General features: G+C 33.8%; 1 long non-coding RNA gene across 1 annotated transcript; it reads right to left on the bottom strand.

Moving 5' to 3' along the window:
- Positions 1-2,721: 2,721 nt before the first annotated feature.
- LOC140501374 (uncharacterized) lies at positions 2,722-19,222 on the bottom strand. The gene is made up of 3 exons (XR_011966160.1): positions 19,037-19,222; positions 18,524-18,591; positions 2,722-15,372 (listed from the first exon to the last, which is right to left on the bottom strand). It is a non-coding gene; the product is annotated as an uncharacterized lncRNA (long non-coding RNA).
- Positions 19,223-21,451: the final 2,229 nt, after the last annotated feature.

Genomic DNA, 21,451 nt, shown 5'->3' with positions numbered 1-21,451 from the left:
CTAAATATCCTGACCACACAATTACCCCTCTGCAACAAATTCCAACGATTCCTTATCACCTCAAGTATCAAATATAAACTTCCTTGCTTGACAAACTGTCTCTAATTTACCTTTCAAGGCAGATTATACATTATTCACTTTCACACTCACTCTTTAGTCCAGCTAGCGTGGCCTTCTTGTTACTCCTCACATATGTTATTCAATCTCCTGTCTCCATATCTTTGAGCAAACTATCCCTCATGCCTGTAATGTATTCCCATCTCTTTTCTATATGTTAGAAAGTCTAGGTTCCCTCAAGAGAGCTCATATGTCCCCTCCTGTATGAGAGCTTTCCTGATCTTCCCTCCTTCAGCTCCTAGTTCCTCTTATTAAAAAAAAAACTAGCCTTTCTTACACACACACACACACACACACACACACACACATGATGTTATAAAAGTCAGTTTTAAGCCATACTAAGATCTTTGCAACTCCCTGAATTTACATGTGTACATATTTTTTTCTATAGCAAGTAAATTTCTTGAGAACAGGAGTTGTTTTGTATTTGTTTTTATATCCTTAGACACTAGAATGGTGGCTGTCAAATAGAAGGTGGTTAAAAATGATGTCAGCAGAGTCCAGTGGAACAAACACTGGCTCTGAAATCAGAGGATCTGTATTCAAATCTCACTTCTGACAATTGTTCCCTGTGTAACAATATACAAATCACTCAACCTTTCTGATTTGTTGGAGAAGAGAGTAGTACCTGCAGTCCCTTTTAGCTCTACTTCCTTGACCCTATGATTGACTAATGACCATTTAATCAGACTAACACATCATCAATTTTGATGAAAAGTGATTTATTCACTATAAACACTTGCAGTTGTTTTACTAAACTGAATTTTGTTGAAATTTGAATATTACAATGCCATAGTCTCCAAAGATTTAAAATTCTGATTTACTGAAAAGGCAATGGAGGGACTCACAATGAGCATAAATAGATGCTAGAATAGGAATTGGACACAGAAAGTAGTGAAAAGACATCATTAAAATAATACTTTATTGGAACAGAGATGAGCCATTCATGTAGAAAGAACAAGAAATATTAGAAGCATAGCCATAGCAGGCTGCATTGATAGATTTTCTCCCAACATGTGGGATACAGTCTTTTTAGAGCACAAATGGAGCACAAATTCTGTGGATTACAGACTCATAGGTCAAAAAGGTATGAAAGTGTTGCTTGCACTGATGAGACCATAGATTCGCTGAAGAACTGAAATATTACTTACAAAGCATCTCACTTTGTCCAGGGGAAAATCCCTTGATAACAGTTTCAATGTTGCTAGTAAACATATTGTCCTAGATCATTTTATCACTCAATGTTACCTGAATTTTTCAATCCTTTTCCCCTCGCTTTTTCTGCTGTAGCCAAATTTAACTGAAAAATGTCAAGTCTCGTCAAGTAAAAGTTAGTCTTGAGCAAGGTGCTAAATGCATTTAAGCTGAACCAATTTCTGTTTTGAGATTTGTTGGATCCTTTCCATGGCCTTTGAGCTTAAAATGAGAGGGAAAAAAAGATTACTACATGGTACACAATTTGGCCAAAGTGTTCATCTCAGAAGCATATTTATTTCTCCAGATAAATACATTCACTACTATTGCAGCTTTATTATATGATTTAGAGATTTGGAATTATCAAATTCCCTTATTATACTTTGGATAAACATTGTGATAAATTACTATGAATGAAAATAAAAAGCAACATCTTACCTGATAAACACTTGTTGAATTGAACAAAAATATTTTAACCTCAAGGATAGTAGAAAATACCAGGTAATTCTGTAGAGGAGTTTCCTTCTAAGGTCTGAGTTGAACAAGAGGATATCTGTGGTATCAACGTACTGAGATTTGTGATTTCTAAGGTAGCTAAAGGCTCATTTTAGAGTAGGTACTTTCCTGATTTTACTTTCTTGCTGCTGAAGTAAATAAATTTAACAATCATACTAATGCATGGCAGTCCCCATAAGTCCTTTACGGTTTTTATTTTCACTTTCTAAATTGTCTTAATTTTAGATCACTTAGAAAATAATGAAATCTTGAATGTAGTGTCAATTCTATCATGAATTAATTGTATGACCTAGAGTAGACCATATAAATTTCATGGGCTATTTTATTTAAAGATTATTCTAGTCTATTCTATCCATCTGCATATATACATATACGCATATACTTAAATAGATAAAGAATAAAGTGAGATGTATGAAAAATGTAAATATGATCTTTTAAATGCAACAATATATTCATTATGATTTCCAGATTGATGATTATGATGAGTATAATTCTCAAAGATATTTCCTAGGAAACCCTAAGGTTACAAAAATTTTAAGGTCTGCCTCACTCACCTCCCCCAAAAAAAGTGGTGTACACAGGTTCAGTCTATCCAAATAACTAAAGGACAGATGAAACAGGAGCAGGGGGCTTTGCTTAAGGCTACACTGAACCCTAAGAAGAGGAGACAGGAGGTCATCTGGGGTCCATCCTATACCACCAGAAGACGCTTGGGGAGAGGGATAACATAAATGAAAAGTAAATTTCCCTTAGGGGAACATATCCCATCAAAGGATAAAAAACTACCCTCACCCTTTGATGGGTGAGTGACAGTGGAAAATAAGGAGGAAAAAAGGTAAAATCTGCAAAGATTTCAAATGCAAGAAAATCCATTCAAAAACTTAAAGCATAATTTTGTTGATTATGTATTATAATATTTTTAATGAATGTAGTGTTTAAATAAGTTATCAATACAAATTCTTTAAATTGCTTACATATGCATTTTTGAGCTGGTGTATTGCAAACAACACTAATAAGTAGCCAAGAAACCTAGATTTAATTCTTTTTTGTGACAACTTAAAGAAAAAAAGATAATCTCCCAGCTCTCACTTTAACTCAATGCAGGGGAATAGATTGGTTCTCATACTACTCTTCTAGAAAATCTTAGATTTCCTATTACTCAGAAGCAGCCTTCTCTACCCCTCCTTGATAGAAACTGTTTTGTTGGGCAATATGGCAGTGTGGAATTCATCTCATAGTCTGTCTCCATACACCTCCACACCCCCATTCAATTTTGTACAATGTTGAGGTACACCATAGACACGCCATTCATTCTCAAAGTTCCCTTCTCATGGTTTCAGTCCCATTTAAATGGAATTGCATTCTGGTGGGGATAAGGTATAGCAAGAACCAAAAAAAAAAAAAAAATAGTTGTCACTCATCATGAACATCCTCTTCCTGTCCAAGTCTTACTGCCTGAAGCTGTGAGTCTGTATTTGATCTTTATGCAAGGTTTTCCAACACACAAATCTTTGCTACAGAAATGGAGAATGTATAGATTCAACACTGTAACATCATATTGTGATACACTCAGGGTTAACCAGTTCTCCTGTAACTCTTTACTATCAGAATTACTGTTTTATTTTTCTGACAGATGACTATAGTAGAATTTCATTGCAACAATGCAGCTCTTAGCCAAGTATATTATAATAATCTATTGTTACAATTGAAAACTTCTGGTGGCGTCACAACTGAAAGAACTGTAACTCTCCTGTTTTGGGAGCATTTCACATGCTGCTGTTGTTTGATCATGTGGCATCCAATCCACCTCCCCAAATGTAGTAAACCCATTTGGATTTATATTAATGAGAGTAATTGAAATGAATTGTTGGAGAAAGACAGAGACAGATAAAGACAAAGATAAAGAGAGACAGAGAAAAGAGAAGAGATGGGAGGAAATAAAAGAGGAGGAGAGGGAAGTTGAAGGGAAGTGAGGAAAAGAGTGGGGTCAAATAAGGAGAGAGAAAGGAACAAGTGAGGAGTTACAGGAGGCAGGAATAGGCACTATATTGTTGTTAGTAAGAAACTGGCATCTTAGGCAAGAAGACTTGAGCATGTGCCCTGACTCTAATATATGCTAACTCTGTGACCTTTGTCCTGTTACAGAAACTCTGATGGTCCCAAGGAACCTTCTCTAAGTTGTAATGTAGGTACTGGTCTGCATTAATATTAATAAGTAATAAAAGTTTGCTTCCTTCAGATCTCCCTATAATAAGGAAATTACAGATCCATTAAAAGATATATGTATGTATTAAACTTTATACACACATATAGTTATATATGTGGCTGTGCTTGTTGTTCATTCTTCATTTTCGAGGACAACCTATGACATTGAAGGGTGATGGTTAGACTTATACGTGAATTGGATTTAAGTGAGGCATAGTTGCACAAAGTCCTGAGGATCTCTCTCTGTCTTCCTAAGCCATCAAAGTCCAGTAACAAGACAGAAGTCAGGATGACTGGTGATGGACCTTGATACAGTGGATGACCTTGTTATCTTTGATGTGTGACCAAGCTCTAAGCATTCCACAGTGCCTACTTCAGCTGCCTTCATGGCCATTGGAACAAAGTGTTTTCATCTGCCAATTCCATCAGGGGAAGTCTTCACATGTTTGGAATAGACATTCCCTTAACTCGCTAATGGATTGGAGGCCTCAAACCTTTAGCTCATCTGTCAAGACAGCTTTACCAAGGTCTGGTCACTGTGCATGTTTCAGTTTCTTGGAGCCACAAGCAGGAGATGAGTGACTGGAGGACACCAAAGGTGGATGAGTGACCCAAAAATGGACTCAGCAACCATCAAACCAAAGGTGCTAGTCCTCTCTGAGTACCCCATATGCACCTTTTATATGTTAAAAAAGCCAGACATATGAATATACTTTTATAAGTTTTTTTGAAAAAACTCTGAAGGGTGCAAAATCCAAGGATGGGAATTACTAAAGAGTAATGAACAAGTTTATGTAAAATATTTTGGTTTCTGAGGTCATTGCCACTATCTCTACATTACTCAGCTTCCAAAAGCATTTGGGTTCTCTTTTCAGATATTGCACTTATCTTCCGTGTTGATTTTTTTTAAAAAACACTCTTCATTATTAAGTGAAGCAGCTCCACAAATAAAGACCATTACATTTTATGCTCCTTCAAAAAGGAGAATAGTTAATCTATTGGTTAGAAGTTGCAGTAATGTTCTATCCCAACACAACTTTAAGCTGTTATCTATGATTAAGTTTTTACCTATAGTATTATAATTTTTAAATTTAATCATGCTTGAGAAGTACTCCAACAACTTGCTTTATTTCAGTCAGGCAACAAATATGTCTATCTTCCCCAGTATTTGGCGTAACTTGATGAAGAATGTAGGTTAATATGCACAATCCTAGGTAACTTAACACACTGAGAAACCTTAAAGTTCTTATGGTTTCCACTTCTGGATTTGCTCTTGGCCTTTAAGGATGTTCTGCTGGTTATGCTTTAGTTATCTTGCTAGCTAGACCTTTCCCCTGAGCCCCAAACCTATGTTTCCAATTACTTGCTAGACACCTCCCTGCGGTTGACTGTCTAGCATGCCAAATCTAAAATGTTTGATACAAATTTATCATCTTCTCTCCAAGATCTGTTCTGTCCTCTACCTCCTCTCTTGCTCATTCTACCAACCACTTAGTCTTGAAATTATGGAGATATTTTTTTTATTTGTTCCCTCTTCCTTACTCCTCTTCCATTATTCACTTAGTAACCAAGTAAATGATTATACATCTCATTCACATACTACTGATTCACCTGTATCAGTCAGTAAATAAGCACGTATTAAGTATCTACTATGCACCTCACTTGTTCCATTCTCATTCCCAGTACTCTGAATCCAGGCCATCATCATCTCTTGTTTGAACTATTCCTTACCTGACCAACCCATCTTTTGCCCTACTGCCAAAGAAATTGTCCTAATGCACAGAATTTTGGAGTTAGAAGGAACTTCAGAGGTGATACAGTACAAACTATGTCTGAAAAACAATCCTCTCCTCTGGCTACCTAAACTCTAATGATTGAGAATTCTGTCCTTTCCAAGGCAGCTCATGTCATTTGGGGATATGAATCATCAGGATTCTTTTCTTTGTATCAAGTCTAAATTTGTTTTATGTAATTTCTTCCCATTAATCCTAATTTTGTCATTAGTTCTGCCAAAAGAACAAGTCTACTTCCTTGACCACACTTCAGCTACTTAGAGAAAGCAACTATCCTCTGCCCAACTCTGCTCTCTTCTTTGTCAAGTGAAATAACCCCAATTTCTTCAATTTATCTACTGTGCAATGTTCTCCAGTTGTCTCAAATCCCTGGTACCTTCCCTTCTTTTCACTCCCTTCAGGGTTATCAGTGATCTTCCTACAATGCGCTGCTAAATCTAAAGGCTAAAGTCCAGTAATAAGTTTAAAAAAACATTTCTAAGGCCATCCCTTTCACTATACTGGTTACCTCTTTGTAGATGCTTTCAAGTTTATCACTAAAGATAGTGATTAGATTTATTATTCCATTGGATATCCACTAAACAGGCATATTCTTTGCAATTTACAGTCAAGAAGCTAGTTGGCTCAGCGCATAGATCACTAAGTCTAGAGTTAAGACTTCCTGAGCTCAAATCCCACTTGTATGACTTAGGAGCAGTTACCTAATCTGTCTGTGCCTCAGTTTTCTCAAATATAAAATGAGGTAATAGCATGTACCTTGCAGGGTTGTTGCAAGGATAAAATGAGATAATATTTGAAAAGAGTTGCTTATCATAGTGCTTGGCACATAGTAGGTGCTATATTAATTATAGCAAGTCATAGTGGTAGTAGTAGTAGTAGTAGTAGTAGTAGTAGTAGTAGTAGTAGTAGTAGTGTTACCAAGAACACTGAGAGATTTAGTTACTTGACCCTGGAATGTATCAGAGGCAAGACTTGAATTTAGCACTTCCTGGCTTGAAATCTGTCTCCATATACACTATACAACACTGCCCTTCATGGGCAGTCAAAACTCTTCTTAAAATGTTGCTCCAAGAACTGAACCCAATAACCTAAGTACAACATGTCTAGGAGAAGTATTGGTCTGATAATATCATATGCTTTTTCAAAAGACTGTAGTGGCTCTCATAATTGTTTACATAATAAAAAGAAAAATGTTCTTACTTAGCCATTGGATAGAATCTATAACCTCATTTCAAATTGTCTTTCTAGCTTCTCATTATACCTCTTTGTATATTATACAATTCAGCTCCTTGTTACTAATTTTTCCAAACTTCTCCCTCTGCTATTAATCTGTTCACATCCTTCCCTAGAGCTATGATGGTAACCCAATATCCCTATCTACTAAAATCCTTCTCTTCCTTCATAGAATAATTCATATTATACTTTTCCATGAAATCTATTTTACTTTTCTCCAGCTCCATTTGATTCTCTTTTACTCAATCCTCTCAAAACAAAATGACACTTGTTTTGTCCAATAAATTTAGTAATATTTTAACTTGTCATCTCAATTTGTTACCTACAAAATTGGAATAAAAATACTTCCGCTACTTACTCGCAAGGTTGTTGTGAGGAAGATCCTTTATAAATCTTACAGCAATGTAGAAATATTGGTCATTATCATCAGTTGTGGAACTAGGAATAGAATATATAAAGTTTACCATTTCATCCTTAGTTGAAGATTAATTTAGAATAAAATTATATTGGTCTCTTTTGTTAATCTAAATGTTACATATATTTTTCTTAGTATCTTCCTAGGTATGTATGCTAAACGTTTGATCTCTTGTAGTTCTCAGGATTTGAATAAATTAAAGAACACAGTGAAAGAAGAATCTGAGGCAATCTCCATTTTTGCTTTGGTTTAGGGAACAATGCCCTCTCTTTCTGTTGAGTAAGGATGTAACTGACCAAGAATAATCTGAGTAACCTCCATTACAAGAAAGCAGTGACCAGAAAGTAGAACAGAAGGAGAATGCAAAAGAGTGAAAGGGTAAGAAAAGTCTGTAGTTAGATTTTTCCAATTCTAGAGTCCCATACTCTTCTCAGTAATAGCACTTATGTCCTTTGCTACTTTATAAAAATGAGGCAAAGGGTGAAACTACAGAAAACTTAATATTTATTATACCTATAACAAAACTAAACAAAATAGCAATTATTGAAAAAAATGGACACAAAGTTCATTAAAAATATTATTGATGCCTTTCTCAGGGTCTTTGCCACCTGAATTGTAATTTTTATTTTAATATTCTATCATCTTATCATCCTTAATGACTTCTGAATACAAATGTATAAATCATTTTGAGCTCCATCTTGATCTAATAAGAGAATTTTCACTCACCTGTGAATGTGGACACATCTTAAACTCCTCTGTAAAATTGGGGGGTTAGAATAAGGACTTCTGATTTCTCTTGCAGTTCTAGATCTACTAATAAGCTCCTTTAGGGGTATCTTGTATATTTTGAATTTCTCAAATTACATAGTTTATCTTGCACAGATAGATTACCAATCAATGTTTGTTCAAGAAATATTTTGTTTTTTACAGTCTCCTTCTAAACTGCTCTCTGGGTATTGCTTTTCAGTAAAGGAGGTTACTCAGACTATTCTTGGGCAATTATATCCTTGCCAGATGAAGAGATGGCATTGTTCTCTAAACCAAAGCAGAAATTGAAATTGCCTCAGATTCTCCTTGCACTAGAATGTGAAGTATGCTGAGGCAGGACATTTTCCTTATAAGTTCTTAAAGTAAAGATCTGTGTTGTTCATTGCTACAATTACATTTTCTGCACAAGGGCTTCATGAAAGAAAAGCTGAGTAGACAGCAAGATAAGAATTCCCCATATTCAAGGGTCAACATTAGGAGAGAAGAATAAAGAACTGCAAACAGATGACTCGACATTTTTAGATAAAGCTCAGTAAAGCCAGGTAAAGCCAAAATAATTTATATTTACATGGAATGCTTTTTAGAAGGCTGAAATGTATTGTTTTCTGGGTATTATTTATGACCATAAAGCTATGAAAATAGTCTTGCACTGGATTGGGTTACCTTGTTGACATGTTTCTAATTCTCTGTACGAAAGATGAAGCCTCTGTACAAAACCAACAGTTTATGCACAAAATATCTGCTTGTGGCTTTCAAAATTGTGTCACAAGGGGTGTGTAATAACCCCCTTGGAACAATGACTTTTTATGGTGCTCGTGGTTTAAATACTGCATTTGCCTTTAAATGTTGTTTCTTCGAAAAGCAAGAACAGCTTTATCCTTCTTTTTGAAAAAATTAGAAATATTACAATTGGCATGTGTTTTGGTTCAGAAAGTGTGTCTTAAGTACACAAAACTATCCTTTGTCATCTAGCTCTGCCCCATTTGGAAATTATTCTCTGCTGTTAATTAGAAGTGACTACAATTTGATTAATCTCAAACATGTGTCATATATACCCAATGTGGAGAACTGCATTCAATATTTTTTTCCACTTCGAACATGCATGAAGTGCCTGGAAACAGGCCAAACTTTTTTTTTTTTAACTCAAAACTTAATCTTATCACACTGAAAGAGGATGTTATCAATACAAGGCACCCCAGCCTACTTAAAGCATTAAATTCACAGAAGCGTAATAATCACATGCAGTATTTTGTATAATACAAAGTCATATAAAATTTTAGCATCTTTCTATATTCTGATTCAAATATCAAACACTTTCATTTCCTCAGTCTCTTCTCTCAACCAAAATAACCACTACACTCCTGCTTTCCTTTTTAATTTAGCTTTTCTTACGATGCTTCTCAAGAGCATAGAATGAAGAACAACTGGAATTCATAAAACATTTTAAGATTTACAAAGTATTTTCTTCACAACAGTCTGGAGAGGGAAGTAGTGCAAGGAAGCAGGGGAGAGACAGGGTGGGAAACAGAGACAGAGAAAGAGGAATAGATGGATAGATGGTAAATATATGAATGAATGGATGCATAGATAGCTGATAGATATAAAATATTTAGATATTAAATGGATAAATACTAAGCATTTATTATCATATATTCTCTGCACTAATCACTGGAAGATACAAATAAAACCAATCAAAATAGTCTCTCCCTTCACGCACCATTCAGGCAAATGGGGAAGACGTTATATAATGAGGAGCTGGAAAGGGCCCAGAGAAGGAGTGCTTCATACATGAGCAAGGACAAAGCAGCTTTTGAGGTGGCGCAAAAGTCCAGAGAATAAATTTAAGCAGGATTACGCCCATTTTTATAGTTAAGTTAACCTAGCTAGCATTCAAACAAAAATATCCTTAATCCAAATCTAGTCCTCTTTCTACTATACGCATATCTCATTTTAGGCACTTCACTTTACTGTGGTTCACAAAATTTGCATTTTTTTTTTTTACAAGTTGAAGTTTTGTGGCAACAATTCATTGAGCAAGTCTATTGGCACCATTTTTCCAACCACAGGTGATCATATCAGGACACGTGCCATATTTGGCAATTTACTTAATTTTTTGCAGTATTTCAAATATTTTCATCATTGTTATACCTATAATGGTGAAGTTACTATTGTAACTTGTTTTGGCACACCATGAATTGTGCGTGTGTTCTGACTGCCCCACCAACAGGCTGTTCCCTGTCTCTTTCCTTCTCCTTGGGCCTCCTCATTCCCCAAGACACAAAATTAAAATTGGGCCAATTAATAACACTACAATATGGTATAAGTGTTCAAGCAAAAGAAAGACTCGATCGATGCATGTTGTTGTCTTATTTTAAGAAATTGCCACAGCCACCCCAACCTTCAGCAATCACTGCCCTGATCAGTCAATAGCCATCAATATCAATGCAAAACCCTCCATCTTCAAAGAGATTATGACTCACTGAAGGCTCAAGTTATGGTTAACAATTTTTTAGTATTAAAATATTGTTTTAATTAAGATTTGTACATTTTTTAGACATGATACTATCACATATTTAATAGACGATAGCATAGCATAAACATAATTTTTATATGCACTAGGAAACCTAAAAATTCATGTGACTCACTTTATTGCAATATTTGCTTTATTACAGTGGTCTGAAACCAAACCAGCATTATCTCCAAGGTATGCCTGTAAATTGTATTTCTCTGCTGAGAGTCAAGAATCCTGGATTATAATAGAGTTTCTTTCACTAATTAGATGTGTAATACCATAATATATTTTCTGTTTTCTACATTTATTTTTTATCAAGCATATGAGGAGTTGGGTCGTCTCTAGTTTCCTATGGCTCTCAGACTTTGCCACAGTAATAGCAATAACTCATTTGTGAATTTGATGTGGCAATGATTTTACTTCATTGACCATTCTATGAGGGAGGTAGTATAAGTATTCTTACTCTCATTTTATATGTGACTAAAGCGAGTTCCGTAAGTTGAATGATTACTCGAAGTCATACAAGAAATACACCCTGAAACTGGGACTTGAATTCAGGTTTCTTTTTATGACCCTGGATAAAACATGACTTCAACAATACTACATTTCTCCTTGAGTCAGTGTTCTCTATAATTCTTATTATCTGAAAATCTCATAGTGGGCAAATACGCTCTGAATACATTTATTTACAGACATTAAAGCCATGTGTATCAATTAAAATAAAAGACCATAGCTAATATTTAACTTATTATTGTTGTTGAATGGTGATGAAAATTCTAAAATTTTAAAGCAGTAATTAAATTGTCATAAAAAGTGGTCCTTTAAAATGGATTAGGAAAGAAAACTTGTCTACAAAGTTGTGATTTAAAGAAACCCTGACTTCCGTTTACTTTCTTTGTTCAATTTTCTAACAAAATGTTTTGCTTTCTTATTACACAGCCTGCAGTAATAAGTGAAATATAATTCTAATTAATTTTTCCTACAGCTGTATACAAATCAATAACTGTATGCATCCCGAAGGAAACACATTGCATGGTCCTCCAGGTTCCTAATGAATGCAAATAGACTGACCTTTCTCTGACAACTATGAATATTGTTTCACAATTTTACCACTAAAATTGCTGTTATCAGCAATTCACACTGCAAAACATGGAGGCTCCAAGAGTTGTAAATAGCTATTCATTACAATAAAGGAAGAATTCAATGTAAATTTGAAGTTACACAGGGTTAAGGTCCCATGTCTACTCTTCATATTATTATTTTTTTGTCTGAAGTGGAAATATTGCCTGAAATTTAAGCAACCTCTACACTTAGTTTCTTTTCACCACACTATCAATTACAAGTTTAAAATATTTTAATTGATTTAATTCAGGAGTTCAGTTTAGAAATGATGTTACCAAATATAGTCCAACCTCTAGAAGGAAGAAAAAAACATTCTAAGTAGACGATTGAACTTGCTACAAAAATATGGATGTTTTCCATCAGAAATATTTGCCAATGTTTTGCTTACAGAAAGCTCTCTCCTTACCCAGCAGGCACCAAAGTCTCATTTGTGCAACAATATAATTTTGGAATGATACTATAAAATGGAACTAAGAGAAATAAAGACCCTAAAATGCATGTGTCTAATAAGATGGTTCAGTTCACTCAAAATGAGGTTAGAATTCTAAGCACATATGCTAAATTGTATTCAGTTTCCTACAAAATTCATTACACTCATGAAGATACCTTATTAAGTGGAATGAAGTCTAAACTCAAGTTTTATAGGAATGGATGTTAAATTATTTAGACTCAGTTCTATGCAGAGGTAAATGCCAACGGATTATGCTAGAGTCATAGAGATAGACAACCAATAGAATTCAGACATGTTAATTACAAATAACTTCCTAAATCCCCACCTGAGTCAGAAAGAAATCTCACCCATTCAGCATTTCAGTACAATTCTAAAGGAGAGGAGTTAAGTTCTCCTATTCTTCAGTAGATACCTTTACTTCATCCATGCAGTGGAAGACTGAAGACTGCAGTCTTATGCTATCTTCATTCAAAAATATTGCTTTTATTGACAGGACCTATTTTCAAGCCATTATGTTACTTGTTTTCCCAGGATTAAAAAAATGCCTTATTTTTAAAAGATATGATACTAGTTTGCTCAACTCCTTTTAAGTAAATTTTAAAATTACCAAAGTTAAAGAAGGCAACTTAATCAATTCTGTTTGCATGCCCCACATGCAATGTTTTAAAACTGTGTTAAACAATCTCTTCTTGATGACATCTCCTGAAGATATCTCTACTCACACACTTGTAATTCTTTCATGTTCAAAATGAATCCCTGCTACATCTCACTCAATATTGATCTTTGAGGCATTTCTCCCAATCCTTTTCCCAGTGTGGTCACTGAACAGTATCAAAGTTCAATAGGAAGATCAGCTGCTCATCCACTTTTTGCTAAAGCAATTTGTATTATAGATTTATTTCGGCAGCAGTCTACAGTGGCAGTTGCTGTTTTTACTATTTAAATGCTTTGATTATCCAACCTTGCTTACTTTATCTTTTTAAGTGCATGGGCTCTAAAATTGATCAATAAATGGGGATTCCTCCACAGTATTATGTTGAAATCAATCCCAATTCAGACTATTTGGATTTCACATTTATGATTCCATCTGTCTTAATTGTTCCTTTATTTTGATAAATAATTTGAGAATACAAATTCTGCTATGTCTAAAAATCGGCTGTTTATAGAGAAAAATAAAAGCATTTCCCCCTTTTCATTTTCAGGACACTTTATATTTTCTTTATTTGTCACCTTTATTAACAATAATAAGGAAATCCCTTCCTGGACACATTGCCTCTAAGCAAACCCCTCTATTAATGACAAAACTTGAGCTTTGAATATATCTCACTTAAAAAATCTGAAACTCATTAATATGCTATATTCATCCTTATGTGATAACTGAAAGATCCCAACAGGCATTGTCTCTTCATATGTAAAAGACATACAAAAAGAATAATAAAATTCCTTTATGGGTCAAATTAACGCTTCATGGAACAATGAAAATCAAAGCATGTGGAAAACACAGCAAAAAAATGTTTTCAAAAGTTGACTCCTGAAAATAATTTGGAAACCAAAAAAAACTTGCTGCATAAAGCAAGAAATGTAAACTTGTTTCCCTCACTGGTCCCGTGAAGCAGAAAAGAAACAGGCTTATTTCACACCCTCTTACTCATTGCTGAAGAAAAGATATACTAACATTTGCATTTTGCATGAATAGAAATGTTTAGTTAATTAACCACAATGCCTCCCTTGAAATAATTTTCCAATCATGATTAAATACCTTTTTAGTAAAAACAACAATAACAACAGAAGCATAAAACCAAACTCCTTTAGGTTTGCAGTTATTTGAAGAATACGAGTCTTAAAAACATCGTCTTTGATCACAATACATTTCCTTAAATAGTAATTCTCTTATGAGTATTTAAACATGCCTGTTTCTGCAAACTATTTGCTGTCTTGTTGGTCTGAATTACCTCATGCATACTAGAAGTCTCTTGACTTGAGCAGAACTCCAAGATTTCTAAATCAATCTATCTATCTATCTATCTATTTATCTATCTATCTATCTATCTATCTATCTATCTATCTATCTATCTATCTATCTCTCTGTCTGTTTGTCTGTCTGTGTCTGTCTGTCCATTTACCTTTAATACTTTTTAACTCTAACTTATTTTTACAAAGCTGTTCCATGAATAAAAAAGAACAGACAGTAATTTAAGAACTAAATGAAGAAAGTTAAGGCCAGCATTTAAACAATTATAAAACAATCTTACTTAAAAATAGCATTCTAAAATTAAATATTCAGCACAGTCACGTATTATGACACATTGAAAATATGTAAAGTAAATGATACATTTTGCAATACGCTATAGTGACAGTAGCAAAGAGAAATACCAATATTTAGACAAAGATATATTAAATGTTTAATAGATTAAGTATGAGCTTATCTAAAATTGGTAGAAAGTACATAAACATGGCATTTGCAATATAATCATCTGCGTAGCTATAATTTTCTTCCTAAAACTGCAGGAAAACTGTGTTTGTCTGCTCAATACTTAATACTGTCATCAGTTAACAAATAATTTGAGAATGAATAACTTTTGCTGATATTAAATTGTAGACAATTGCCTCAATACTTTGCTTTTCTCTCCATCTCTGTCGTAAATATACAAGAAAATAAAAAGGAAAACTAAGCTACAAGGGAAGTATCATCATGAGGCAACAGTTTAAATGTTCTTTGTATTTGTAAGGTTTAAGAGTCATGCAGGAATTTAAGAGAAAGAAAACAAATTAAAATATAAACTAGTTATACAAATATTGAAGAAATATCAGGAAGTTTAATGAGAAGACCACTGCTATTTTGCTATTTACAATTTTTTTCATAATTAAATAATACCTTTTACTGTACTGTGGTGTAGTAGAATGACACTGAGAGCAAATCATTTTTTCAGAAAGTTATGCATCTCTGTAGAACGTAACCCTGGAAAGACATGTCCGTACTTTTTTTCCTCAAGTGGGTAAATGTTAAGAGAGAAGAATCCAAGTTTCATGATGCAGCAGCACAAAGCTGGGAAGTGAAAATTATGTTGCAGCAGAGTCTTGAAAATATGACTGTAAAAGTTAATCAATAAAATGTCTATTCCTGTCTATTCACTAGAGGCCCCAGCTGCATAGCTTCACTCAATCGATACTACAAATTATTACGATTTCCCGGTTCCCACTGGACATTCAGAACAAATCTTTCAAGTGTAACAGGCTTACATTGTGTGTGTGTGTGTGTGTGTGTGTGTGTGTGCATGTGTATGGGTTCAGCTTTTCGTTCATACAGAAGATAGTAAAAATAAAACCAGACTCTGTCTCCTGCAAATTTTCCATTTTTTGAGAATGAACAATCTGAGGGCCACACTTCAAAACTAAAGCTTGTCTCCTAATTTTGTCACCTAATTTTGTACTTTTTTGCGAAAATGTGGGCAGAAATAACTGAAACAATTACAAATGATAAGGGCAACTGACTCCATACTTTACTCTTTTCCCTCTCAAAACACCCTTGAGTGACTATTTATACTATTGCTAAACTGTAAATCATTTAGCATGCAATTAATTATTCATTATTTTTTTTTAAATTGAAGAGATGTTTTATATAACAACTCAATCCTTAGCCACCTGATGGGCAGTTATATTTGTCATCAATTATATACTCTGTCCCACACTCTAAGAAATCTATATTTTCTAACTTTTATTTGACAGCTGATACCCTAAACTTGTTTTTTATATAGTGAGTTTTAGTACATTTTCACAACATTTTTCGTAACATATTTTGTAACTGAAGAGCATTTTAAAATAATATGAGGATGAGCTCCTCCTCCTTTGAAAATAATTCCAGAACGCTGTGTGTCAGTGTGAGTCTGCTCTTCACTGCACTATAGAGGCAAGTCTTAACATCTGTATTCTAGTTTGTAGCCATACCTTAGTCTGCGCTGCATATTGTTCCACCACCCACTACTCAATAGGTCAAATGTTCCAATTACCAAGTCTGAAATCAGGAATGTTTTGCTAAGGCGATTGCTACACTACAATTCATGATGTACTTTCTTTCTCCTGTTGGCAAGTGAACAAGTCTACGTCTGTCCTATTTAATGCCAAATCAAGTAACCAAGTGATTCAGAGTCAGAGAATATACATATATGTGTATATAGTTATATCTATGTATACACATAGATATGTGTGTATATACATTCACATGCACATGATATATACTCACATGTATATGTATATATACACATATGGATACACACATGTACATACATGTATATCCTGCATTTATGTGTGTGCATATATGTTTGTATATATGCAGATGCATATCATGGGTAATATAATTCATATATGTATACAAACTATTTCTATTTTTTTACTTATTTTAAAACATTTTTAAACCGGTTGTATTGCTAACTTATAAAATATTCCTTGTGACACCAGATGGTCTAGAGCTAGACAATTCTTAAAGAATAGGTAAATTCATTCTTAGCTATACTTTTCAAGGACATCTCATTGTTTGTTCAAAGCTTTCATATGAAACAGAACATTTCCATTAAAAAAATACTTAAAATGTTGCACTTCTACAAGAGACATCTGCTAAACTGTGTGAATTGTTTTCCTAGTCATAAATTTGCTGGTTCACACTGGTGTAACTAGGAACTCTGAGGTAATAGTCAACATTTTTGTAACTTTTGTGGACTTTCCCATCAGGGAAGAATTTAGTGCTTAACTTTAGCATCAAGAAGATGAACTGCAGGAAATAAATTTGTATAAAAATATGTGTGGAGAGATAAATGGATACACACGAAGCTTTACTGATTTTTAACTTTTTTATTAAATGGGTCATGGTTTATTCTATGTATAAAATTTCAGACTACAAATAGTTTCATTAGATTCTTAATTTTAATTCTAAAAGATTTTGGGGGGGAAATTGTGAGAAATGAGCAGCATTGCAAATGTGGCATGTGTAGAGAATATTTGTATTTTAATAATCTTAACTTTCCGTAAATTATTTTTAAATTAGTATACAAAATAACTTTCTTTGAATTCCCTCTTTTTTCAAGATAAGTCTCATTCAGCTACAGAACCCTTCAACAATTTGAGAGATCCTTTCCTTTTTTGATAACTATCTTATATTCAGTCACTCGCAACAGGACTTTTTCAAAAGTACTGTGGAATTCTTGGCACAAATTTTGAACAAGTTATTCTTCAAGAGAAGTGGAGGGGCATTTGGGTAATGTCTAAGTCTTATTCTCTTGTTATCTGAGTTTCAAACAGCTGTCTGAAGTACTTATTAAGTGAAAAGAAAATTATTCTGAGTTTGACACTGCATTGTTATTTTGTTTAAAAAAAAGAAAAAGAAAGCATCCTCCTAGTGGCACATTTTATTTTCTTCTAAAAAAACCGATATGGAATTAAAGTTGAACAGTTAATAAAATGAGATAGCATTATGTAAAACACTTGGTAAACCTCAAGTGCTGTAAAAATGCTAGCTATAATTAATAAGAATTCAGCAGGCTAAAGTTTAAATTCATATTACTGTATTATACCATAATGATTTTATATATGTAAGGTTCTAAGCATAGAATGTTTCTTTAAGAAATCCAAAAATTTTGATATTGTATCAGTGTATTCAATGTGATATACAATAATACTTTTAATAATCCATGATTTGCAAATGGATCCCATCTCATATACACAGCTTGCTTTCAGCTTCAGGAATATAATATATCTAGTGTTTAAAAAAATTGATAGGATGAATATGTGTATATGCTCACACACATGCACATATGTGCTAGCTTTTTAGCCTGATGATTCAGTGAGCAGAATGAAATACACACACACACACACACACACACACACACACGCAGAGAGAATTCATCTAAAATGTGTCACTTTCTAAATTACCTTTAAAAATACATTTGAAATTAGGAAAGGATAGGATAGGTGGAGCATTTAATTATAAATCTGTGACACACACAAACTACATATATTTCAAGGCTCATTTGAGTAAGTGTACTAAAACCTGAAGTTGAGATTTTTCATTTCATTATAAAGAAAATATTAAGAAAAGCAAATATGGAATGGATACTAGAAAAGTGTAAAATGACTACTTCTATGAATATTCTCATACAGCAACACATACACCTCAACTTACTCTTAATAGTCTCTTACATACATACCTCAGTGGTCTGGCCAGAATTTCAAACTCTAAATGTCCTTTAATTTGGTAGCATCTTACTCAGAGCAGCTGCTTTAACAGAAAAGAAAGGCAACAAGAACCATATGTAACCTTTGGACTCCCCAAAGAGGAAGATGAGAATGCCATTGGCAGATAGGTGCTATATAAATAACATTTATTCTTTTTCTTTAACCATTACCTTTGGAACATTTTTTTTGGAGGGCTGAAAAAGAAACTAACACCTACTTTCTTATAAAGGACCCAGTTCAACATTTCAGCATGTTTATTTGTTTTTAACATGAAGTTTTGGTAAAGTGGTAACATACTCACTTATAAGTTCATCTGAAATTCAAAGTTTTCATTTTCTTGAAGAAAGTAGCAAATTCAGATATTTCTTTAGGCAAAGAATATTAATTGCTTTCAATATTTAAATCTCTACCACAAAAAGGACTTAGTCCTTCTTTCACTATGTTCGGATAAAACTTTTTTGAAATACTGAAAAGCAAAAACTCACTTGTAATCATTAATTTCTTCTTCAGAAGCAATAATACGTTCTCTCACTGTCTTCAGCTCTGCCTGTGATTTTGTACTGTTCTGTTCTTGACGAACTATTCCTGCTCTTTGCTCAGTTAGCTGCTCTTGAGTTGCTTTCAAGCTGGATTCCATTAGATGAAGTTTTTCATCTTGACTGGCAAGTTCTTGGGCTGAAAGATAAAAAAAAAGAAAAGCATTGCCTTTCTTTAAACCAAGCTAATGCATTCTCCCCCCCCCCTCCCTTCTTTTTGGTTCAAATTTAATACAACATAACTTTGAGAAAGCTTTAAACAGATCCTTGTTTTCAGAAGGCAAGCTCATTACTTTTACCCATCTCCCCATGTGAAAAACAGAAGTAAATAAATATACATCTGAAAGAACAGGTGACAGATTTTAGTAACTGAGAATTGATGAACTATTTTTATTCAAAAGACAGGATTTAAGCAGACCTAGAACTTTATTAAGAATGTTTGTATTTGAGAATTGGCAAACAGTTTGCTGAAGCAGTTGTACATCAGAAAGTTTATAAGATTGTTCTTTAAAGTCCTTCATGGCGACTTTTCCATACACACAAAGAAAATCAAACACATATACACTTAAAATTTCCAAAAAAAATCATCTTTCCACCAAAATATTTTTCATGTGTAATAGAGTATTCTCATGAACTGTAAGTATATTTTCCCAAGGTCATCCAATAGATGGCACTCTTTCATTAGACCAAAGCTGACTGTGGCAGAATGCTTCAGGCTCTCAGAAAATAAGTGATTTAAGACAAAGACATTTTTCCTTTGTTCTTTGTTGACCGTATTCCTAGAGATATATGTCTATACATTTTCATTTGAATATTTTCCCCTTAAAAAATGTATGTCTGTCTTTTTCCTATTGCCCCAAAATATACACTTTCAAAGACAAATGTTCCGTCTCAGTGATTTTTTTTTAACCACCAGTACAGAAAGTGAGGAAATTTGTTCACATTCAACTATGCATCCCAATCTTAAGGCATTTTTTGTAATTAAAATGAATTTCCTAAACATTTTGTTACAAGGAAGAGTAGTTGATACAATCCAGCTCCTCAAAACAGATCGTTAAATAATCCCAAACTCTCAAATCAAGAGAAAAACTAGAGGGTGCATAAGCACCCTTTAGAAGCCACAAATGGATAGTCATCACAATGGGGAGGGCCATATTTTCATACAAAAGGAACCTCTCTGCCTTTATTGAATCTCATTTTATGTCCAAAAAGTGGTGTTTATATTGAGCTTCAATAAAGTTGAAAACCAAGGTATTGTCGTCTTACATCAGAAGTATCCTTTACAGGCAACCTCATAAAGAAAATACTCTGTATAAATATTCTGCATTTATCAGTCATCTTTGAAGTTAAATGATGCTTCCCAGATAAATCAGATCTAACTGTATCTGAGTCTCAGTTACTCATTTATAGATTTTTGAGGAACTGAAAGCTCAACTTTCAATGAAAATGTGAACGCATGTTTGCTTTGTTTTCTTACAAATGTTTAAAATGACCAGTTTATTCTTCCTTCACCCCAAAAGGAATTACAGCATCTGCCATTTTTATAACTTAAACCTGCTATATATTAACAGTTTAGATTTGTGCCTCAGGAAACCACAGAGCTAACTGGAACAGCTAAATATTTAACAAGGAAGCACACATCACCCAGAGCTCATCTTTATTAAATCCCAAGTACATGTGAATCTTTCTGAACAAATGAGCTAAATGTTTAATAATTTCAACACATGTTAAAAGTATGGACAAAAATCCAATAAAGAACTTACAACAAGTTTACTTTCCAAATCTAAAATCAATCCTTCAGGCAAAATAAAAAAAACTAAAAAGTAAGGGTAAAGCTTTACTGCTTCTTGTCCAATAAGAAAATGTAATCAAATGAAAGAAAAAAATCAATACTTTTTGGTGACATGTTTTTAGCATTGTTAATGCAGAAGCATGAATATTTCAAGTGCAATACTTTTATTTTACGTGCTTCTCTATGTCTTAGTGCCTCTGTTTTTTCTAGAGTAAAACAAAGCAAAGACAAAGCTATGAAAAATATAATTGGGGGTAGGGGGGAAGATGTGCAGATTTTTAAACTGGCATGCTAAATATCCTAATTTTCAAGGTAGTTTGATCAATGCCATCTCCCAAGAGAAACTATATAGGTTAGGCCATTTCAAAAGGTTTCTTTTTTGAAAAAAGCTACTCCCAAGGACAGGTTTCCTTGAGGATGACAGGGGCAACTTGTGGCTCATGCGTATACACACACAAAAACCTTTCCTTTTCCCAAACATATCAATGCCTTGTGAATTTTCTAAGTGCTGTGTCCCATCAAAATAGCTAAGCAGATTTATGTTTCCCAATTCTTGAAAGGACCTACTCTAA

This window comes from Notamacropus eugenii, chromosome 4, assembly GCF_028372415.1.
Source record: "Notamacropus eugenii isolate mMacEug1 chromosome 4, mMacEug1.pri_v2, whole genome shotgun sequence".
NCBI lineage: Eukaryota > Metazoa > Chordata > Mammalia > Diprotodontia > Macropodidae > Notamacropus > Notamacropus eugenii.
This window is presented reverse-complemented; position numbering and strand designations above follow the sequence as displayed.